General features: G+C 36.4%; 1 non-coding gene across 1 annotated transcript; it reads left to right on the top strand.

Moving 5' to 3' along the window:
* The first annotated feature begins 24,291 nt into the window (after nucleotides 1-24,291).
* On the top strand, nucleotides 24,292-24,397 carry LOC130456587 (U6 spliceosomal RNA). Its single transcript, XR_008915658.1, has one exon. It is a non-coding gene; the product is annotated as a U6 spliceosomal RNA (small nuclear RNA).
* Nucleotides 24,398-25,675: the final 1,278 nt, after the last annotated feature.

Raw genomic sequence — 25,675 nt, forward strand, 5'->3', positions numbered from 1 at the left:
AATCATAGATTCAGAGCTGGAAGGGTCCCTAGAGATCATCTAATCAACAATTAAGTGGGTTATCGCATAGAATGATGGATTTAGAGACAGGAACAGAGGAGTTTGAATCTTGCCTCACTCAGCCTCCTACTATTTGTTTCACCCTAGACAAGTCATTTAATTCCTCTCAACCTCAGTTTCTTCATTTTTCTCACTAGATTGTGATCTCCTTGGAAGCAGGGTCTATTTTGTCTTTGCATCCCTAGAGCTAAGGCACAGAGTTTGGTATGTAGTAGCCCCAATAAGTGTTTGTTGTGAGAATCAAATGAGCTAATGTATGTAAAGTGCTTTGCATGCCTTTAATGTACTCTCTAAATGCTAGCAGCACTTTATATTTTACAAAATACTTCCCTTACAACAGCCTGGTTCAATAAGTAATTCAAGTTGTGTTTTATCTGTAAAGAAGCATTTAGAGGCAAAGAAAGGCAGTAAACATTTATAGAACATCTACTACATACTTGGAATTATGCTGTGTCTTATAAATATTATCTCTGTTGATCCTCACAACAACTCTGTGAGTCAGGTGTTTTTTATTCCCATTTTACAGATGAAGAAATTGAGGCAAATTGAGATTAAGTGACTTGTCATATGACACAGAGCTAATAAATTTCTGAGACTAGATTTCTTTTTCTTGACCCCAAGACACTAGGTGATACAGTAGATAAGAGTGCTGGGCTTGGAATCAGGAAGACTCATCTTCATGAGTTCAAATCCAGCCTCAGACACTTACTAGCTTGGAGACCCTGGCTTAGTCACTTAACCTTATTAGCCTCAGTTTCCTCATCTGTCAAATGAGTTGGAGAAGAAATTGGCAAACCATTCCAGTATCTTTGCCAAGAAAACCCCAAAGCGGATTATGCCAAATGGGATTATGAAGTCAGCACAAATAGTCAAACATGACTGAAATGAGTGAATAATGACCATTTCCTAGAGATAAAAGTAAAATCCTACATGTGGATTCACCAATGTGGGGATTGAGATAGGTAGCACAAATGTTATTATTCCCATTTTTTCAGATGAGGAATCTGAGTCTCAGGAACCCTGTCACACAATAGCAAAACTGGAAAAAGGACCCAGGTCTCTGACACTGAGTTCAAAGGTCTTTCTATTGCATATTTATATAATTTAATCGAACTATTTTAGTAGCAATTAAATTTTGTTTATAACCAGCATAATGTCCAATTGTTAACTTGTTGGTGACCCTATCAACTCAAAGGAGTAGCATCTGCCTGCTTGGCAGGTCACTCAGAGGAAAGTTGTCTTGGGTGTCAGGCCCAGACATTTTAAGGGCAATCCAAACTAAAGCAATATCCAGAAGAGCTTTTCTTGGGGGGTAAATTCCTCAGACTCCTCTCTAATTAATGCTGGAATCTATCTGGCCACTGAATCCCTACATTAAGTACTACCCTTTGGTCATGAATTAAGGGAAAAAATTATTTCTCTTCCATACTTCAGAGAGAGTGAAATCTAATAGCCTGAAGTTCTCCTTTTCTGCCTTGGTCCTATTATTTCTAATTGGGGTCTCAAAGAGAACTTTAAAAAGGAAATCAATTAATCTTTGCTAATGGAGACTATTGTTGTTCATTGCCCCCCTTTCTTTCTGGGTAATAGAATTTCTTCTGTGCAGATGCATCCCCCCACCCACCCCCCCACTTCCGCCTTGCACAGCTGCAGCAGAGATATCAGTAATGGGGCTTGAAGGATAAAAACAATCACCACCATCTGTCTGTCATGGAGACTAGCTCATCCAATATATTTTATCTGCTCACCTTGACTCAGGACAGAAACTCTCATCTTGGAAATCACCCCCCATGGGGAAATGACAGCAGCCTCTAGTGTATCTGCTGGCAACACAGGGAAAGATAAGAAACAGTCCTACATTATGGCATTTCCAGTTGGTTCCACAATCATATATCTTGCAGTAGGGATGTTGCTCTGCCATCAAGGGGATATTCCTTCCAGATCAAGTGATATTGTAAATACAAGCTCATACCTGCAGTAGGAATACAGATTTGGAATCAGAGATTTAGAGTGAATCTTATTGCAATACAATCATAGTGTTTGAGGTCTAATCCTCAAGCTGTGGTTTACTACAAGAGCAACTTTCAACAGTTCACTTAAGCTCTTGGTCCTCAGTTTCTTCAATAGTAGGGGAGTTGGACTAAATAGTAACTGAGGCTCCTTCTAGTTCTATATAATAGATCTATTATCCTACAATTCTTGAAGACCACCTAGTCCAAATTTCTCCTTTCTTGACCTCTCAATACTGATTATTTTATCAAAATGTTCTCTCTTTTGGAGACAGGCAGGCCTTGCTTCATTCTTCTTCCAGATTCCAAAGTCTCCAGACTTTAAGGCTATGAATAGCTATCTTCTCAACTCAGTACCTCCCTCAGCTCCTCCATTTTTCTCCCAATGGTTAGTTTATTTCAGTGTCCTCCATTTTGGAGAGGTGCCTAGAGACCTACACTGACTATTCTTCATTTGTGATATCTATATTCTTTTCTAGATTTACATCTATGATTCTATGTATTGAATTAAGTACCTGGATATATAGTTTTATCTGGGACAAATTGTTTGCCATTGAGGCTATAGAATCACAATCCATGAGCTCTAGAAGATCTTCAAATATCTGGGAGCTTAATTAAGTCAAAGAAATATTCTCCAATTTTATTCATTCAACTTTATGAACATTTGCTAAGTGGCTATAATATGTAAAAGGCTTTGTTAGCTAGTGAGAAAAAGAAAAAAAAATCATTTCAACTCAGTACCTGCCAATATGGAGCACATGATTTAGAAAGGGAATTTGATATCTACAGACACTTAGGTACCTACTGAGAAGGGAATGGCTCAAGAGAGGATCTCATACTAATGCACTATTGGTGGAGTTGTGAAATGACCTAATCACTCTGGAGAGTAATTTGGAACTATGCCCAAAGAGCTATAAAACTGTGTCTGTCCTTTGACCCAATAATACCACTACTAAGTTTGTATCATAAAGAAATAAAAAAACCCATATATACAAACATATTTATAGCAGCTCTTTTTGTGGTGGCAAAGAATTAGACATTGAAGAGATGCCCATCAATTGGGGAATGGCTAAACAAGTTCTGGTATATAATTGTGTTGGGATACTATTATTCTATAAGAAATGATAAGCAGTGTACTCTCAGAAAAACCTGGAAAGATTTACATGAACTGTTGCAAAGTGAAGTGAGCAGGACTAGGAGAACTATACAGTAACAACATTATAAGGATGATCAGCTGTGAGTCACTTTAGCTATTCTCGGCAATACAATGATCTAAGACAATTCGAAAATAAAATGCTATTCACCTCTCAGGGAAAGAACTGATGCAATCTGAATGCAAATCAGTTCATACTTTCAGTGATTAGACTCTGGGTTTCTTGGATTGAGGGTTGGTCATATAGAGCAATTTTTTTTATAAGGGCAGCAATAATAGCAATCACTTCTAAAGATAGCCATCATTATAAAAGACTCTAAGGGCATCTAGGTAAATTCCCGAGACTGAGTTTGAACTCGGGAAAATGAATCTTCCTGAATCCAGTACTGGCAGTCTATGCTCTGGGCCACTGAGCTGCCCTTTAGTCTTTTATAATGATGGCAGCCTTTAAAAATGATGGCTATTATTTCTGTCTTCATAAGGAAGTTGCTCACTCTGACCAATCCTCAATCCAAGAAACCCAAAGTCTAATCACTGAAAGTATAAATGGATCTGCATTTAGATTCTGGATAAGTCACTTAGCCTTATTTGCCTCAGTTTCTCATATATAAAATGAGCTGGAGAAGGAAATGGAAAACCATTCTGTTATCTGTGCCAAATACCAAAGGAGATCACCAAGAGGTGGACACACAACTGAACAACAACAACATATAGCACTTTGTGTTAAACAAATATGAGCTTCAGAGTCAAAGATATTGAAACAGTTTTTAATTCTCATTTTGCAGATAAGCAAACTAAGGCTTGGGTTAAGTGGTCTGTCCATGACCACATCACTAACAAGTATAAGAGATACAATTAATTTCAAGGTCCTCTTCAGTCTTCAAGTTTATCACTCTAGCCAATAGATCTCATTGCCTCTGCAAATGAAAACATTAAAAAATAAAAACACAGTTAGTATTTCCTTTTTTTTTTAAACCCTTACCTTCCATCTTGGAGCCAATACGGAGTCAATAATGTGTATTGGCTCCAAGGCAGAAGAGTGGTAAGGGCTATGCAATGGGGGTCAAGTGACTTGCCCAGGGTCACACAGCTGAGAAGTGTCTGAGGCCAGTTTGAGGCCTAGGACCTCCAGTCTCTAGGCCTGGCTCTTAATCCACTGCATTTCTTAAAGGCAGAGAGTATTCAAATTTGAATATAGTACAGAGAACTGTCTGTGATAACCTTGGATTCTGGAAAATTGTAAAAGACAGCAGACTTTTACTTGTGTCCCTAAAGACTTTTAAGGGGAGGAGTGAGTGGCATTATCAGACTTATGAATAAGAAAGATTTGTTGGCCAGTAATGTGAAGAATTCATTGAGGAGAAAGGGTAGATCAGAAGTGAAGTGGATAGACTTAGAAGAGTTTTGGATTTCTCTAAGACATGAAAAGATGGAAAATGGCAGGATCAGAGTGGAAGATAATGGGGAATTGTACTAATTTTGAGGAAAGAAAGATTAAAAGAGATTTATTTTGTCTATACTTCTACATGTACATGTTCTCTCCAATAGAATATAAATTCCTTGAGGGGAAAAAACTGTTTTTATTTCTTTTGACTCCAAGACCCTTTCCAGCTCTTCATCTATGATCTTCATGATTCCTCTCTAAGCCCAAAGGGGGAGACATCTCCATTCTCTCACTCTGCCTTTTGATGAGTGTTTCTATGGGAGCCCAGGTTATTCTGTACTTATACTTTAGGTTTTCAAAACACTCTACATATATTATCTCATATGATTTTCACAAGAACTCCGTGAGGTAGTTGCTAATATTATCTTCATTTTATAGACAAAGAAGCTGAGACTAGTAAAAGTACACATGACTATTTCTGATAAGCTTTGAGAGGTGAGGGAGAGAGGAGAGGCAAAGATAGCCTCAATATTACTTACATTTGGAAATCTGAGTGAATGGTGGTGTCTCAAAAAGAAAATCAGTATGAATGACCATCAAGCTGATTTGTCTTTGAAATTTTACAACCTCATTTCATTGAATTTCAAAATTGAACTGAATGTCAGTATCTCCTCTTTTTATAGAAAATTACAAGCTACTTTATATCTATAGTTCTGCTTGGTCTTAACTTCAAAGAACAAGATGCCCTTTCTGGGACAAGTTCATCACCAGAAAGCTCCCCCTTATGCTATTTAACTCAACCTTGGATACTCAATTACTTCCTAACTCCCTCAGCCTCTTCTCCTCTCTGATTGGAGTACTGAAGAATGGACCACTAAACTCTATTCAAAGTTTTCTTTTGTGGAAGACCAATCCAATTCAATAAACATTTGTCAAATGTTTGTTTCAGACATTAAGGTAAGCTCTAGAGATACAATGAAGGAGAACAAAATATAGACCCTGTCTTCAGGATGCTTATAATCTAAAGGAGGAAACAAAACACAAAAGGAGGCAATAAAATGTGCATGGGAGTGGTGGTAGAAGTATAGGTGGGTACTTAGTGTAGAAGCATCTTGCTCTTTGAACAAGATGAGACTAGGCAGGGCAGTAGATACAAAATGGAATGAGTCAAAAAGTCCATTTTCAACCCTCTATAAAAGAAGACATGAGGAGCAGTGTGACCCTCTATCTACCAATCAGAGAGAAAAGATGAGAAAGCTGTGTCAATCATGGCTTGAATTAGCAGTGTGGTGCTGAGTTTAGAAGGGGCATCTTGTTCCATAGCATTGAAAGAAGAGGGGGCAGCTGTGTGACTTGGTGGATTGAGAGCCAGGCCTAGAGATAGAGGTCCTGGGTTCAAATCTGGCTTCAGAGAGTTCCCAGTTGTGTGATCCTGGGCAAGTCGCTTAACCCTCATTGCCCAAGCCTTACTGCTCTTCTGCCTTGGAACCAATACATAGTATTGATTCCAAGATGGAAGGTAAAGGTATAAAAAAAAAGAATTGAAAAAAGGCAGAACAGTAGATGCAAAGTGGAATGGATAGTGGAGCTATTTTTCCACTTTCCATCTACAATTCTATTCGGTGTCCATCCTGAGGAACAAGAAGCTTCCTGAAACACTCCTCCCTTTCCAGCTTCCTCTTGAATATTGTCTTTTCCCATTAGATTATAAACAACTTGAAGGCAGGGGCTGTCTCTCTTTTTCATACTTGTATCCCTAGTTTAGCACAGTGCCTGGCCCATATTAGGTGCTCAAATAATATTTGTTGTTATTGTTGAATTTTAGTTTCTTCATTTGCCAGTTGATGAAACATGCCAAAAGCCAGAAAATACCCTTTCTGAGGAAAGGTACAAAATCATTTATACAATTTGTGCCTGACAAATTCTGTGATTTCTCTCCAACTAGGAAATTGAGAATTTGGACTCTGTTTTTTGAAAGCCCTGTGGGGACTTTTTCTAGACTGAAAATTATTAAGTAGCCTGAAATGTTTCTTGGTCCCCTAGTCAGACTAGATAAAGGATTTCCATGGCTGCTTGGTTCCAGTGTGGGATTTAATGCTCTTCTGCAGTCATCTTTGTATGGTGTGGGGAAAGAAGCCTGAGCCTGGATTCCAATGACCTCCCTCTAACATCCCCTCCTGTGCCTCTGTTTTTGCATCTATAAAATATGGAACAGTAATCCTTTGAAGTCACCTTCAAATTGAATCCTATGATCCCATAATCTATTTGTTAGCTTCTATTTCATAAAGATTGTTTCAGTCTATGTTCAGCAACGTGCAATAATGAGCTTGGAAATGAGCAAATGTATCTAGAGTTGACTCTAGCTTTTGTTACCTAATTCCTTTGTGACAACTTGAACAATTCACTTTTTTGTGCCTTTTTCTAGGCTTCTGTTTTTTTTTTTGCCTCTCTAAAATGGGAGAGTTGCAGATGACCACTGAGATTTCCTGCCAGCTATGACAGTCAGGAGGTCTTTCACATGTGTTCTTCTTCCCAACTAGAATATAAGCTCTGTATGGGCAAACACACTATTACATATTCTGTGTCTACCTCTTCTACTCCTATAGCACCTAATATAGGATTAGACATGAGAGAAGGGCTTAATTAATGTTAACTGACTGTGGGGAAAGAGGAGAAAGTTTAATAGATGATCTCAAAGGCTGTTTATAGCTTAAAATCATTATCCGCAACCCTACTCCCAAACTTTCCCTTTTCGATTACCGTTGAAGGCACCATCACACTCCTAGTAACACAGGCTTCAAACCTAGGTTCCATCTTAGATTCTTCACTCTCACCAACACCCACTCACACCAATCTTTTGACAAGTCTTTTCAATTCTCCCTTCATAACATCCTTCATATTTCTCTCTTCTCACACTGTCACCATCCCAGTGCAAGACCTCATTACCTTTCTTCTGAACTATCATAGTGGCCTGCTGATTAGTCTTCTTGCCTCAAGTTCTCCTCTCTTCTCCATCCCTCATTTTAGTCCATCTTCCACTCAGTTGTCAAGTTGACTTAGCCAAAGCTCAAGTCTGAACATAAATTGATCTTTTTCAATAAACTCTAGTATCTTCCTATCTCTTCCAGGATCAAATATACACTTCTCTGCTGTTCAAAGTCTTTCATAACCTATTTCTTATTTTTCTAATCCTCTAATAACATACTCTCCCCTACATACTAAGAAGTCTGGTGACACTGGTCTTCTTATTGTTCCTTGCACAAGATAATTCATCTTCAGTCTCTGTGCTTTTTCATTATCAGCCCCCCCCCCAAGCCTTAAATGTTCTCCTTTCTAATCTGAGCCTCCTGATATCCCTTGGTTCCTTCAAGTCCCAGGAAAAGTGCCACCTTTTCTAAAAATCCTTTCCCAATAGTCTTTAATGCTAGTGCCTTCCCTCTATTTATTATCTTCAACTCATCCTGTATATAACTTGTTTGTACATAATGAATTGTTTGTAAGTTCTCTTTCTCACTAAACTGTGTGCTTATCTGAGAATAGGGACTATCTTTTGCTTTATTTTGTATTCTCAGTTCTCAGCATAGTACCTGGTGCATTGTAGTTGCCTACTTAATAAATCTTTATTTATTGATTGATTCTATGAGGAAGCAAAGACCAGGGGGAAATAAAAAGGCAGAGGTAGGGAAATGAGGTAAAAAACCAGGATGAGAGTGGCAGTCATTTTCCTCTGGCTTCCAGAAAGTCACTAATTGGACTGTCTCCCTCAGCAATTGAAGTGTCAAAGCACCAACATTAATAGGGATCAGTTATAGTCCTGTTGGGCTCCATTTAAAATGAAACCAGTATAAAAGAATTTAGGTTTACAAAAGAAAAAATGGAGAATATATGTTTTTTTTTTATCTTTACAAAGCAATAATAGCAAACCAAAATGGGGTTCTTAATCTTTTAAGTGCATCTCATGCAACCCTCTGCCAATCTGGTGAAGTCTTTGGACCCCTTCTTGAATCATATTTTTAAATAATTGAACAGAATGTTAACTTTTTGTGAGCGGTTAATGAAAATAAAGATATAATTTCTTTTCCCATTCAAATTCACAGGCTCCCTGAAATCTGCCATAGGCTGATCTGAGGATTCCAAGTTAAGAACCCTGTACTAAAGGATGTGTGTTTTTTTTCTTTACAGAAAGAACTAATCATAGAGTGGGGAAAGTACATGTTTTGGAGCTTTGGGGACAGAGGAGGAACTTGCTTTGAATATTGATTATGAATTACCAACTTTGGGACAAATTATTCACCCTCTTCAAAGTTTGACTTCCTCATATATAAAAGAAGGGAATTGACTAAATGACTTCTATTGGTCCCTTCTAGCCTGAAATCCCATAGTAGTCAATCAAATAACTTCTTCACGTGTGTTTAAAACAGGATTCATTTTATGAGAAGTTGATTATCTGAAAGTTGGTGGCTTCAAAAATGCATCAGTGGATAAGTCACCTCTTAGACACTATTTGCTCATTGTAAAATGAAGGATGTGATGGGTTCAGGGTTTTCCATTTCCTGAAACAAGGATTTGTTTTCCCTTAAAAGTAGCCAACCTATGCTGGAGCCCTGGTTTCTTGAGGAAGCTTCCTGATTATCTTGGGTTATAAAATATCCTCCAGAGGCGAAGTCAAGATGGCGACTTAGAAGCAACAGAAGTTTAGACCTCTGAAAACCCTTCTTTGCCAATCACAAACCGAATGCTCCTAAGGGACTGAAAATCAAACCTAACAACAGGACAGAGCCAAGGAACCCTCCAGCTGGACTCAATCCAAAAGGTACACCCCCCAAAAGTTGGAATCTGAGAATGTTCAGGTTTAAGGGGAAAGCAGAAGAAAGGTCCCAGGATCCCTTCCCCCCCACCTAGAGCGCTAAGCCTCCAGTGGCAGCAGGAACCTCTGAGTGGAAAAAGTAGCTGGTCTTGCAGGCAGAACTGTGCCAGGCTCAGAGTGCCATACACAGGTGGTGGGAAAGGAGCTGGAGAGAGAGCAAAGAGAAGGCAGCCTGGTCACAGCCTTTGAGACCCTCCATATTACTCCAGCCTTCCAGGAGGTTTTGGCCTCAGGGCATATCCAGCCCAACCCAGCTGAACTTAATCCCATCAAAAGTCTTCAGAGGTCAGGGAAGCCCAAACTCCAATACCCCTACCTCACAGACTGCTGGACTTTAATTTAATCCAATCAAAAGCCTCCAGAGGACAGGGAAGCTCAAACTCCAACACCCCTCCCCCACAGACTGCAGGGAGAGATCTTCTGTCAAAGCTCCAAGAGGGGAGACTGACAGAAACCCCCAAAGCCAAAAAAATGAGAGGAGCAAGAGCACAGACAAATACGGGGAGCATAGAAGGAGTAAATATGAGCAAACAAGAGAAAAAGAAGAAAGAAATTACAATAGACAGCTTCTGTACAGGCAACAAGCAAAGTGAAAATGGAACAGAGGGGGAGGGATCAGCAAACAATAAATCAGAAACCCCATCAAATTGGATACAGGCTTTGGAAGAACTCAAAAATGCAATTCAAAACACAATTAAGAGAGGCTGAAGACAATTGGGAAAACAACTTAAAAACTAAGATAAGTCAGCTGGAGACAGAAAATAGTGTCTTGAAAGCCAAAATCAACCAGCTGGAAAACGAGGCAAAGGAGATGAAAGATGAGGCAAAGAAGATTAAAGATAAGGCAAAGGAGATGAGAGATGAGGCAAAGAGGATGAAAGATGACCTCCAAAGAAAATCAGACCAGAAGGAGAAGGATGACCAAAACGCCAGGGATGAAATCCAGTCTTTAAGAACCAGAATACCACAACTTGAATTAAGTGACCTCACAAGGCGGCAGGACACTATAAAACAACACCAGAATAATGAAATACTTGAGGAAAATATGAAACATCTCATTCACAAAACAGAAGATTTAGAAAATTGTTCAAGGAGAGACAATTTAAGAATCATTAGTCTACCAGAAGACCATGACAAAAGAAAAATCCTGGATGCAATACTACAGGAAATTATTCAAGAAAACTGCCCCGAAATTCTAGAACAAGAGGGAAAATTGGAGATTGAAAAAATCCACATATCACTTCCTGAAATCCCCAACTTACAACACTCAGGAATATTATAGCCAAATTCAAGAAGTATCAGACCAAAGAAAAATATTATAAGCTGCCAAGAAGAAATCATTCAGATACCATGGAACCACAGTAAGGATAACACAGGATCTGGCTGCATCTACACTGAAGGACTGAAAGGCATGGAATATGATATTCTGGAAAGCAAGGGAACTAGTTCTACAACCAAGAATCAACTACCCAGCAAAAGTGACTATATTCTTTCAGGGGAAAGTATGGTAATTCAACAAAATAGAAGAATTCCAAGAATTTGTAAAGAAAAGACCAGACCTGAACAAAAAATTTGATGTCCAAGCATAGAACTCAAGAGAATCATCAAAAGGTAGTTTAAAAAGAGGGAAAAAAGAATAACAAAACAAAACAACAAAAAACAAACTTTTTTTTAAGAGACTCAATAAGTTAAAATGCTATGTATCCCTATAAGAAAAGAGGTCATTGGTAACTCTTAAAAACTGTTGCTATCACCTGGGCAGCTAGAAGAATTACACTTAGAGGGAATAGTGACAAACTGTATAGGATGAAATAACAAGACATAAATAGGTATATAGATATATGTATGCATAAATATATATAGGTGTATATATATATACATATGTATATGTATATACATATATATGTATATACATATACATATGTATATGTATATATATATATACATATACATATGCAACTGGAGCTATAAAAAGAGGTTAATACTACAAGAAATGGGAAAAGAAACAAAAGGGGTAAATTTATATGTCACAAAGAAGCTCATGGCAGGAGGGGGGAGACCATCAATACACTGGAAGGATAAAGAGGTTGGAGGCAGGAAATATTCAACTCTTATGTGCATTGAAATTGACCCAAAGAGGGAAGAATAGTCCAATCGATTGGGGCAGAGAATTGATTTGCACTCTATAGGGAGTAGAAGAGTAACAAAGGGATTGGTGGGGAGGGAAGCAGTATAAGGGAGGGACAGGGTGGGGGTGGTTTTAAAAAAGACTTCAAAGAAAATAAGGGGGTGGAATAATAAGGGGGGTAGAAAGGGAAGTAAAATAAGGTTGGGAACCAGGGGGACTGATTAAAAACAAACATTGGTGTAGAAAGAAATAGTGAAAGAAGAAAAGGTAGGGCTAGGAGTAGAAATCAAAATGCTGGGAAATACACAGCTGGTAGTCATAACTCTGAATGTGAATGGAATGAACTCACCCATAAAATGCAAGTGAATAGCAGAGTAGATTAGAATCCAAAACCCTACCATATGCTGTCTACAAGAAACACACATGAGGAAGGTAGATACACATAGGCTAAAAGTAAGAGAATGGAGCCAAACCTATTGGGCATCAACTGATAAAAAGAAGGCAGGAGTCCCAATCATGATATCTGATGAGACCAAAGTAAAAATACATTTACTTAAAAGAGATAGGGAAGGTAATTACATACTGATAAAAGGCAGTATAGACAATGAGGAAGTATCAGTACTCAACATGTATGCACCAAATGGCATAGCATCCAAATTTCTAGAGGAGAAACTAGTGGAGCTCAAGGATGAAATAGATAGAAAAACTATACTAGTGGGAGACCTGAACCTTCCCCTATCCCAACTAGATAAACCAAACCAAAAAATAAATAAGAAAAAGGTAAGAGAAGTGAATAAAATCTTAGAAAAATTAGTTAGTAGATATGTGGAGAAAATAAAATAGGGACAAAAAGGTAGACACCTTCTTTTCAGCAGCACATGGTACCTTCACAAAAATTGACCATGTATTAGGGTATAAAAAACATTCCAAACAAGTTCAAAAGAGCAGAAATAGTAAAAAATAAATAAATAAATAAAAAATAAAACCATTATCCACATTCAGAGGAAACTCTGTGGGAGTAAAAATACCGAAGAAAAAAACTGCTCGAATACATGGGTCAAAAGGATATGGTTGGGGATGTAGACTCTAAATGAATATCCTAATGCAAACAACATCATTGAAATAGGTTCTGATCAAGGATACAAGTAATACCCAATGAAATTTCACATTGGCTGTGGGAAGGGTGGTGGAGGGGAGGTAGGGAAATAAAGTGGGCATTGTAACCAAAAATAAATAAATAAATAAATGAAATGTAAAACTGCCAAAGTCACTATATTCATCACCATATCCTGCCCTGAAGACCAGATACATTTCTATGTGGAGACAATAGGGACTTACAGAAGTTGAGTCACTATATCCTAGTTGGATATATTTGTTTTGTTTGTCTTTGTTGTTTGTTGTTCAGTCATTTAGTTGTGACCCCCATGGATATGTCAGGCAGTTCTTTCCTCAGATATCTCTTGAAGTTTGTCCAAATTTATATTTGCTATTTCCATGACACCATCCTTCATCTTCTGCCATCCCTTTCTTGTTTTGCTTTTAATCTCTCAAAATATCAGGGCATCCTCCAGTGAGTCCTGTCTTCTCATTATGTGGCCAAAGTATTTAAGATTCATCTTTAATTTCCATTTAATATTCCATGTGAATAGTTTGAATCAATTTTTTAAATTATTGATTGATTTGTTCTTTTTCTGTCCAATGGACTCTCAAAAGGCTTCTCCAGCACCACAATTTGAAAACATAGATCCTGTGGCACTTAGCTTTCCTTATAGTCCAACTTTCACAGTTGCATATTACTAGTGGAAAAACAAAGCAAAACAAAACATAGCCTTAACTACATGGACTTGTGTCAGCAAGGTGATGTCTCTGTTTTTTAGTATGTTTTAGAGATTTGCCATAGTTTTCCTTCTAAGGGGCAACCATCTTATAATTTCACATCTGTAGTCAACATCTGCAGTGATCTTTGAACTGAAGAATATGAAGTCTGACTCTGCTTCCATTTCCTCTCCCTCAATTTGTCAGGAAGTGATGGAACTAGTTGCCATGATCTTAGTTTTTTTTAATGTTAAGCTTCAAGGCAACTTTTAGACTCTCCTCTTTCATCTTCTTCAAGAGGCTTCTAAATTCTTCTTCACTTTGGTATCATCTGCATATCTGAGATTTTTGACATTCCTCCCAGTAACCTTATTTCCATCTTTTTTTTTTGATTCATCCAGCCCTGTATTTCACATGATGTAGTCTACATATAAATAAAATGAATAAGGTGACAATAAACAGTATTGTCATACTCCTTTTTCAATCCCTTGGCCTTACATAGGGAACCTCAGGTGACAAATAAGATGATCTACTACTCCCATGTCTATGGAATGCATGCCAGAGAGGACTACTCTCCTCCTCCTTTCCACTATGCATGAGGACATTTTTCACATCACCTGCACTTCTGTCTAGCAGACCAGTAGTTCTTCTTCCCTCCCCTGTCTGGGGTAAGGGAGTGTGGGACTCACATGCAGAGTGAGGGTTGCAGTTTGGGCACTCAGTCTCTAAAAGTTTCACCATCACTGCTCTATTGCCTCTCCTCATAAAGTTATTTTGAAAATTACATGTTATTTTTATTTAAAGGCAGAGAATACTTATTTAAAACACATTTGCATATATGTGTACATATATGTGCATTTATTTACAAACACAGAGATATAACTTTTCTTAGTCTAGTTCCATTTTATAGTATGATTGTATGATGTCAGCCTCCCAGCACTGCAGGAGATTAACTACTTGGTTTTTAAAAAAGTACCTTGTAGCTGAAGAAGAAGCAACAAAATATAAGTTGCAACATGTCTTCGTTAGGATGGCTGATTGCCCAGGGTAGCTTCAATGCCAGTTTCTTTTAGAATCCTCTTCTTTTTTACTCAGCCCCTTTATCTCCAGCTTTATGATTTTGCCACTTTCTTCAATCCCTCTAGAATACAGCTAACCATCTCCTAAAAAACATCAGCTATTGTTTGTCTAGGCTGAGCAGAAGTATATAGGAAAACATGGCCACAGAGTAGTAATTCAAAATGAAAGACAGAAATCAATCACTCCCAGGGGCATCCAAGCCTTGATCCTCTAATATGGGTATTTCTGTAGAAATAAATGCCCCTTTGCTTTGCTAATATTTTTTACTAAATAACCAAGACCCTAATCTCATCCTTTATCCAGGGGAAATGTCTGGTTAGATAGTACAAAATAGTAAAATACTGTTTTGGAGTCAGAAAACCTAGTCTTTTATCAGAGATGTGTTGGCATATATTATACAACCAGCTCCCTGGTAAGGATGAAAACACAATATGCATTTAAAGTTTAATGCATTATTAATGCTTTTTTTCATCACTTTCTTGAGGAAAAGACAACTAGTAAAACAATAAATAAAGCCCTGATTTGTAGCATTTGCTGATTTCTGAGATATAAATGTTCCCACTGAAAAATTTAGCAGCCAGCTCTTGTGAACCCTTTGGAGCTCATTTCCTAGTCTTGATTTTGCTCCTTACCACCTAGTGTGATCTTAGGTGACTTACTATCTGTGTATCATTTTCCTCATTGGCAAGATGAAGGATTTAGACTAGATTCTTTCCAATATCCATTCTAGGTCTACGTCCTATGATTTGATGAATCTTCCTGTAGCTCAACCATGAAATGCTATTGGCTGTTTTGTGAATTTACCACATTAGAAATGTAGCTGATGATGAGTATAAAGAGTTGTTCTCAAGTTATATCCTAACCTAAACTTAACCTCTTAACCACATAATAATCCATTATAGACCTATTATGTATGTGTAGCCATTACACATGCTATGCTTTCTTCATCTATTCTGAACTAATATTTTACCTTGGGGCTCCAATGATGAAAATTCAAGGACAGAGAAAGCATGACTTGTTAAAAAGCATTGACAAGGATTCCCGTAATTTCTCCTTTTTGTCATAGGGAAAGCGAGAGTATTTGTTATATGTAGTATGTATGTGTGTGACAAAGCTTGGTAAGAGCAGAGAACAGAGATAAGCTCTGAACTCAGGTGTCTGGGCCTCTGTTTTTTGTTTTTTCTTTCATTCTTTGACCTTGGGGAATTACAATAGAAGTAATATATTTATAGAGTACTACCTATACAGACTTGACTCATTTTCTCTTAAAATATATTGATATTGTCCTGAGGACGACTGACTTGGGGAACTAATATGTTGACTTAGCACCCTGGTAGACCATGTGCAAAGGTAGCCCCCCTACCCCACCAGGAGGCAAGTGTTGTTTTTCCATCAGGCTTCTTGCCAATAGAGTTGAGGAAGCTAAATTCAGTGGAATTAAGGCTGAAGCTTTGATAATTATCCTTTCCCTGATTTGAATATTGTTTCTTTTTTTATGGCTAAGTAACTACCCATGTCTCATTTTATCCCAATGTGGAATCCAAGCTTATAGATTGACCTGAATTAGGCATGACTTAGTACATGGATACACTGAATGATTTCTCCTTTTGAATGGAACTCACAGAGAGAGATCCTGTTGGCCTTTGCCATTTTGTCCTCTTGCCTGAGGACTCCATGTTAGAAACCATGAGAAAGATTATCAATGATTCCACTGTGACCATGACCCACAAGAGGTTGTATTTTCAGGAATAGAAACTACTTGAGGCCAGCATTATAGCAAGAATTTCAGATAGACCAAAGATGTCAGGATTAATGAAAATGGAATAGGTGGAACTTAGGAGACATGAGAAGGCAAATAGGGCAATTCTCCTTTCCCCTCCCTTTCTTTTTTTCCTTGTTCATAGAGTCAGTTCTGGCTGAGTCTTAGACATATGATCTATTCCCTTGATCTTTCCAATGGGAGTGGAAATGGGGTAGAGAATTTGAGTGCTTTGAATTTGTATCCCTGATACACAAAAAAGGAAATAATGGCAGGAGGTTTTGAGATATGGCTGATCTGAGCTCTCCAGGAAGGGAATATTTAACAAATTCCTTTTAAATTTTGATATGTTTAATAAACTGTAGTTATAGATAGTTGATTGTCTGTGAAATATAAATATAGAAGGTTAAATTGTAATAGGGGATTGCCAAGGCACAGGCTGAGAGTTCTAGATGGAATTATATTTCATGCTTCCCTTTCAGATTTGCTAATTCTAAAATAGGATTCTGACTTTATATCAGATTAAGAAAACTATGGCAGGAGGTTTTTTGGGCTGTGATTGTGACTAGCATCTCAAGTGTCTCAAGAGCTACCTGCCAAGTGCAAATATAGTCTGCACCAATGTCACACAAGAATTTAAGACATTTCTTGAGGAGGTTGACATAGATGCTCAATCCAAGCTCCAAGATTCTGTAATATAATTCAGTTCAAATGGGGATAAATTAACCTTCCCTTTAAGATTGGGAGTAAAACAAGGATGCCCACTATCACAAGAATTACTTAATATTGTATTAGAAATGATAGTAATAGCAATAAGAGAAGAAAAAGAAATTGAACATATCAGAATAGGCAAATTGGTAATAAAATTATCTCTTCTAACACGTTATATGATATGTATGGAAAATCCTAGAGAATCAACTGAAAATTAATTGAATCAATTAATAAATTTAGCAAAATAGCAGGATAAAATAAATCCACATAAATCATCATCATTTCTGTATATCATTAGCAATGTCCTACATAAAGATATAATAAGAGATAGATAATGTATTTAACTTAACCATGGGGAGAATAAAATGCATAGGAGTAATCTTCCAGAATAAATCCCAAAACTACGTGAACTTAATTATAAAACATTTTTATACCCACACAATCAAATTTGAATAAATGGAGAAATATTCATTATTTATTGGTGGGCAGAGCCAATAAAATTAAAATGATAATTCTATCTAATCTATTTATTCAATGACATCCTATTAAGTTATGAAAAAAAACTATTGAACTAGAAAAAATAACAAAAAATGCATTTGTAAAAACAAAAGGTCAAGAATATGAAGGGAAATAATGAAAAAAATGGTAAATAATGAGGTCTAGCAGTACTATATTTTAAACTATATTATAAAGCAGTAATTATTAGAACTTTCTGGAACTAAAAAATAGAAAAGTAGATAAATAGAACAGAATAGATATACAACAAACAGTCATAAAAATTATAGTAACCTTGTGTTTGACAAAGGTAAAATTCTAAGTATTTTGGAATAAGAATTCATTATTTTGTAAAAATTGTTGGGAAAACTGAAAAGCAGTTTGGCAATGACTAGATATAGATGAATATCTTATACCATTTACCAAAATAAGATCAAAATGGTTTCATGACCTTGGTATAAAGTTAGATACAAACAAATTAGAAGAACCAGAAACATATTACCTAACATATTTATGGAAAGGAAAAGAGATAGAAAACATTGTGAAATGCAAAATCGATCATTTTGAATACATTAAATTGAAAAGATTTTGTTCAAATAAAACCAATATAGCCAAGATTAGAAGGAAAGCAATGAGTTAGGGGGAAATTTTATAGACTTTTTTCAGATAATGGTTTCATATCTAAAATGCATAGAGAATTTTGTCAAATAAATAAGAATATGAGCCATTCCCCAGTTGAAAAATGATCAAAAGACAGGAACAGATAGTTATTGGATGAAGAAATAAAAGCTATATATAACTATATGGAAACTGCTTTAAATCATTATTAATTAGAGAAATAAAAATCAAAATGACTCTGAGATATCTCATCACTATCAAATTGGCTAAAAAGACAAAAGGGCAAGATGACAAATGTTGGAGGGGATTAGGAAAATAGGGATACTAATACATTGTTAGTAGAACTTTTGAACAAATTCAACTATTTTGTAGAGGAGTCTGGAATTAAATTCAAAGAGTTATAAAACTGTGTGAGCCAGTGCTACTATTGGTTTATTTCCTAAGGTGATCAAGGAAAAAGGAAAAGAAACCATATGCTCTAAAATATTCATAACAGTTCTTTTTTGGTGGCAAAGAACTGGAAACTATAGGGATATCCACCAACTGGGGGAAAGTTGAACAAGTTGTGGTATATGATTTTAATTCAATATTTTGTGCCATAAGAAATGACAAACAAGATGATTATAAAAAAACCTGGGAAAACTTATATGAAGTGATGCAAAGTGAAATGAGCAGAACCATGAGAATGTTGTACACAGTAACAACAATAATACCTGATGATCAACTATGAATAATTTAACTATTATCAACAAGAAAAGTATCCAGGACACCTGGAAGAGACTCATGATAAAAAGGAATACCAACACCATAGAAAAGACAGAGTCCAAGTACAGATTGAAGAGGCCATTTTTCACTAGATTTCCTCCATTAATTTTTCTCGAACATAATCAATATGTGTCTTGCCTCATAACATGATGAACAGGGAAATATTTATTATATGATAATATATGTATGAACTATATCATATTACCTGTGTTCTTGGGAAGAGGCAGAGGGGTGATAGACTGGGGGGAGGGGCAAAGAATGAGTCATAGATTTTTGGATACCACATGTGTGGATTTGTTTCTCTTGGGTAAGCATATTTACTTTAATTTATTACATATTTATAATAAATAATATATATTTTATTTATGTTACATATTATGTATATAAAAATAAAAATAACTTTTAAAAAAGGATTTATCATTATGTTAAGTACTGAGGAAATAAACATAAGTAAAATAGTCCCTGCCCTCAAAGAACTTACCTTCTAAGGGAATAAGGTAATGACAACAATTAGTCGATTGATTTAATTAGGTCCTTGTTATGTGTAATGCCACTGTGCAACAATACCAATAGCATTTTTATAATGCTTTAGGGTTTGCAAAGTATTTTACACACATAATTTGTTCCTCTCAATATCCCAGTGATGTGGGTGCTATTTTAATCTCCTTTTTACAAATGAGGCTGAGGCCAAGAGAATTTATGTGAATTGTTTAGGGTTACACAATCAGCTAAGTGCCTGAGGCAATAAATATATATATACATGTAAATACAACATGTTTTATAATACATATAATTCATGTATAATTCACAATAATTTGGGAAGGTAGGGAACATTAAAGATGGAGTGAATCCACACTAGCTTCATAAAGGAGGTAGCAGTTGTGCTGAGCCTTGAAGGGAGCCAGGGCTTCCCAGTAGTAGAGAGGAGGGAGAAAACATTCCAGCCTGTATGCACAAAACCATGGCAGTGAAGTCTGGCCCAGGAACCTTAAGCAGGCTAATTCATCTGGAATACAGAGTGAATGGGGAAGACCTATATAACCCTGTAGTGCCCAGGGGAAAAGGAATGCCACAAGCTTACTACCTACTATATAGTGCAAGGTTTCTTCACAGAATCATAGAATTTAGAGTTGAAAGAGACCTTTGAGAGCATTTAGTCCAATCCTTTCATTTTTGTGGAGAATGACTTGCTTAGCGTTATAGAGGGAATAAATAACAAAGCTGAGATTTGAACCCAGGTTCTTTCTTTTTTTCTCTTCATCTTTCTCAGCCATAAATTGACCTCTTGAGATTCAAGAGGAAATCTCCTAGTTTTCATGGTCCAGCATATAGCGGGCAAGTCCACATTCAGTTTCTTCATGCCCTAAGGGATCTTACTTTCCAATCAATTTTTTTTTTTGCTCAGATTTCATTTTCCCAGATGGAAGAGCCTGACTTTCTAGTCTACTCTTTTTACTAGTCAGGTTGGGACTCCCTATACGAGGTCAGGGAATAGCTCGAGACTGCCCATTTGTACATTGTTAGCAGGGAACAAGTTTAGACAGGGAATATTGCCAACCTTGCATCTGCCCAATGAGGGTCATGACCTCATGCACATCCAAATAGCTCAGGGTGGTTCATATTTGCAAATCCCTGGCACTAAGCATTCAGCTCTGTTAGGATTCGATGTCAGGCACACTGCCATACTCTGGAAGTAATGATCAACTTGAAGGATCCCAGCATGTCATAGCGGAATGAATTTGGAGCCAGAACATCTGGTTTAAACACTGACTGTGCTACTACATCATGCAGGGATGATGTTGGGCATATCACTTATTCTCTCTGGACTCCTTTCCCCCATTCATAAGATTAGTTATTTCAACTGGACCTCTAAGGTCCCTTCTAGTTCAGAGTCTTTGTTTCTGCACTTCTTGTAAGTCGTATGACTTTGGGCACTTCCCAGCTGTAAAATTAATAGGATGATCTGGATCATTTTTAAAGTTCCTTTGAGATGAGAACCCAATGAATCTATATTGTTCTTCTCTCTGAGGTCTTTCATATTTATAGTCTCAAATTCTTAAATTCTCAATAACATCTCAGTGAAGGCAGTTGAAGGACAAAAATTCAATTGAATCCTACAAATGTTTATTAAAGGCTAACTATGTGCTAGGGGGTGGGGAACCTTAGAGGTCAAAGTGAGGAGGGAGGATATTCTAAGTCTGGACAAAGATGCAGAAGAAAGAAATGGACCATGGAATTTGGAGATCAGCAAATAGGCAAATTTTTTTTTGGAATGGAGAATGTAAAGAGGAATAAAATGTGTAATAAACCTGAAAAAGTAGACTGGGATCACCACAACATTTTGTTGAGAAAATTCTGTTTTTCTTCCTGCTCAATCCCTTATGGCAACCAACATAACCTTACAAGCATTTTGTTGTAATGGAATACACACTGGAAGAGAATACTCAATAGAATATTTTCCCCACCCAACTCAAAGTAGGGATAATAATATAAATTATCTCACAACATTGCTGTGAGGATCAAATGACATGATATATACAAAGTTTTGCAAAACTTAAAGAGCTCTATAAATGATTATAAGATATATCTTATATTTTATTATATTAACATATAATTGCTATTTATTAAATAATGCTAGATCTGTAGCTAGAGGACATAGGTTTAAATCTTAGCTCTCTTAAGTCCTATCTGTGTGACCCTGGGTAATTCTCTTCACTTTTCTGGCCTCCGTTTTCTTTTCTGTAAAATGAATGCTCTGGATTAGATTTTTCTTTAAAGTTTTTGTTTGAAGTCCAAATCTCATGACTCAAGCATTGTACTGAATGATCTCTAAGTTTCCTTCTACCTTTAAAATCCTCAGAACACTGTATTAGTGTTTTTTAAAAAATGAAAATAATACTCACTGAATGAATAATATGCTTCCCTGGGCACTGAAAAACCAATTAAGAGCACTATTTGTTTCTGTGCCTCTTCCTATTCCTGGCCATAGTCCATTTGAGATACCAGAGAGAATGAATAGTACCCCCTCCATGGTCACTGTGGATTGCCTAGGTAAACCTTCACCTCCTAAGGGAAGGGACTCACAATTTAGAATTTAAAGTTATAAGAGACCCTTTAGAACATGAAAGCTTGAAGGGACCATAGAACAACTCAGCAAAGTGTTATGATTTGCCCTAGGTGGTAGTAGAAGAAATAGAATTTGAATCCAGGTTTCCTGACTTCCAAAGTCAATGTTTATTTCACTATAAAAAACTGCTTCTACCTAACAAACTATGGTATCTTGTTAACCTACAAAGACATTTTTTAGCTGATGCTGCCAGCATATTTAATCCTGAAGACCATTAGAATAGAATCTCTCTATATTCTATATTCATGTATAACCATTATTCACATTAAATTACAATCATTCAAAACCCACTGCTAAAATCTGGCTAATTAGGATGAATAGCTTTGAAGGCTGCCAAATCACAGAGAAGGCAGTGCATAGCCTATTTATTTTTAGATTACATATCAATATAATTTTTAATCATTTAATCATTTTCTGACATCTTGAAATCCACAATCTCTCTCTTCCTTCTACCTCTTCCTCCTCCCCAAAAAGGTGGGTGATTTGATATAGTTTGTATATTTGTTATCATACAATGTATATTTCCATGTTCCTCATGTTGTGAAATAAGATACATATTACTTACACTAAAAAAATATTCATGGAGGAATTAAAGTGAGAAATGGTATGTTTCAATCTGCATTCAAACTCCAGCAGGATGACTCTTTCTATATTGATGGGTAACTTTTTTCATCACCAGTTCTTTCGAGTTTTCCCGTTTCCTTGCCTTGTTGATAGTAGGTAAGTCACTCACAATTGACCATCATACATGATTGTTATTGCTATGTGTATAGCCTGTTGACAAAGATAAAAACCCAGATTTCTCCTGCCATTCCTTCCTAGATTTTATAAATGATTCCCATGGCCTGATTGGCAGCCTTTTGGTTTTCTGCTATTGGCTCACTCTCTTCATTGTGTTCCTGTCTGTGACCAAGTTATTTAGTAATTGATGCAATTTCATTCCCATTCCATTGCATGGCAAGGATTTCATAGTCGTGAGTTTTGATTTTATTTCATGGCATTTATTAACATGACCATCTACCCTCTCATTAAATGATGCAATGGAAATGCTATAATAACCAAGGCTGCAATAAACAGCGATCCAGGTTCAGAATGCCATAACCAAGCAGTTGCTAAACACTCTAAATTCTACCATTGTATTATTATTTTCATCTGGCTCCATTTTCTTTATTCCTACTGACACCATCCTATAGAGTCTTCATTATCTTTTAACATGTTGTTTTAACAAGCATTGATTAAGTATCTTCTACCAGGTACTGCGCAAGGCTCTGAGAACAGAGATAAAAGTGAAATGGTCCCTACTCTGAGTGAGTTTATATTGAGCTTATTATTGTAGTGTTCTCCAAACAGACTTCTCTGCTTTCTTTCTCTGCATCCTATAATACATATGAAGCGTGGGTCTGATCTCCCTGGCCCCCCAGTTTATTGACCTTTAACATTAATTCATTTTGGAAGGTTGGGGTTTCCTAAGAGGAAAAGGCTGGTGGGACTTCTACTCTGATTCTGGAGGCAACCTTTGTGCAGGGGAAAATGTTTATTAGTTGACTCTCTGAAAAACAAAATCTATTTATACATATATTTACACATTTTTTATTTTAATCCATCTAACTAATATTTTCTCTATCACATTCTAAAGTCTATACAATCAACAAAACAATAAGCCAAACCCTGAGTTGTAGCTTTTGCCAATTTCTGGGGTATTACATGCTCATTCTGAGAAATTTTTTTTCAAATATTATTTATTTGTTTGTTGCATTAAAATTCCAAGGTATCTCTCACTCTCCTTCCTCTCCTTGTACCAGATAAGGCATCATTTAACAAAAAGGTATGTGTGTATATATATATATATATATATATATATATATATATATATATATATAACTATGTTTTGCTTATTTCTCTTTATTTATTAGTTCTTTCTTTGGACATGGATATGTACAAGTCCTACTGAAAATATAACATGGTTCCCAGAAATAGCTGAAGCTGGTCACAACATTCCCCAGCCTTTCTGGGTGACTATTTCTACTAACACTGTAGCTCCTGAGTCCTCACCAGTGAAATTCATATGAAAATTTAGTTATTTGATCTAATTTATTCTTAATCAACTATTGCTTTTAAAATGAAAATTAATAAGTAGAATTACATATCATTCCACCTGCAAAGATAGTAACAGTGATAATAGCTAGAATTTATATAACTATTTTACTAATTTAAGGTTTGTGAAGAACTTTACCTATACTCTGTCACATTTGTACATGGAATCTGTTGGGGGAGTGTGGACAAATAGTACAATGGTGATGAGACAGAAGTGTGAGGAACAGTGCTCACTCCATCAGCACATATACTAAAATTGAAGAATATAGAGAAGATTAACATGGCCCCTGCACAAGGATGACATGGAAATTTGTGAAGTGTTTCATATTTTTCTATATATTTATGACACATCCAGGCAGCAGAATTTAGAAAGAGAAATTCCATTTAAAATCACCCTAGACAATATAAAATACTTAGGAATCTATCTGCCAATACAAACAAAGGATCTATACGAACACAACTATAAAACACTTTCCACACAATTAAAACTAGATCTAAACAAATGGAGAAACAATAATTTCTCACGGGTAGGACGAGCTAAAATAATAAAAATGACCATCCTACCCAAACTAATTTACTTATTTAGTGCCATACCTATCAAACTACCAAGAAACTTTTTTACTCAATTAGGAAAAAAAAACTATAACAAAGTTCATTTGGAAGAACAAAAGATCAAGAATATCGAGGGAAATGATGGAAAAAAATGTGAAAGATGGGGGCCTGGCAATACCAGATCTTAAACTGTACTATAAAGCAGTGATCATCAAAACAATTTGGTACTGACTAAGAGACAGAAGGGAGGATCAGTGGGATAGATTTGGGGTAAATAACCTCAGCAAGACAGTCTATGATAAAGCCAAAGATCCCAACTTTTGGAACAAAAATCCACTATTTGACAGAAACTGCTGGAAAATTTGAGAAACAGTTTGGGAGAGATTAGACATCTCACACCCTACACCAAGATAAACTCAGAATGGGTGAATGACCTGAATATAAAGAAGGAAACTGTAAGCAAATTAGGCAAACACAGAATAGTATACTTGTCAGATCTCTGGGAAAGGAAAGATTTTAAGACCAAGGGAGAGTTGGAAATAATTATAAAATGTAAAATAAATAATTTTGATTACATGAAATTAAAAAGGTTTTATACAAACAAAACCAATACAACCAAAATTAGAAGAGAAGCAACAAACTGAGGGGAAAATCTTCATATCAAAAACTCTGACAAAGGTCTAATTACTCAAATTTATAAAGAGCTAAATCAATTGTACAGAAAAATCAAGCCATTCATCAACTGATAAATGGGCAAGGGACATAAATAGGCAATTTTCAGATAAAGAAATGAAAACTATGAATAAATACATGAAAAAGTGGTCTAAATCTCTTATAATTAGAAAAATGCAAATCAAAGCAACTCTGAGGTACCATCTCACACCTAGCAGATTGGCTAACAAAGGAAAGCAATAAATTTTGGAGGGTATGGCAAAAGTGGGACATTAAACCATTGCTGGTGGAGTTGTGAATTGATCCAACCATTCTGGAGGGCAATTTGGAACTATGCCCAAAGGGATTTAAAAGATTCTCCCCCTCTGATCCAGTCATAGCCCTGC

The sequence above is a fragment of the Monodelphis domestica genome, chromosome 1 (genome assembly GCF_027887165.1).
Source record: "Monodelphis domestica isolate mMonDom1 chromosome 1, mMonDom1.pri, whole genome shotgun sequence".
Lineage (NCBI taxonomy): Eukaryota > Metazoa > Chordata > Mammalia > Didelphimorphia > Didelphidae > Monodelphis > Monodelphis domestica.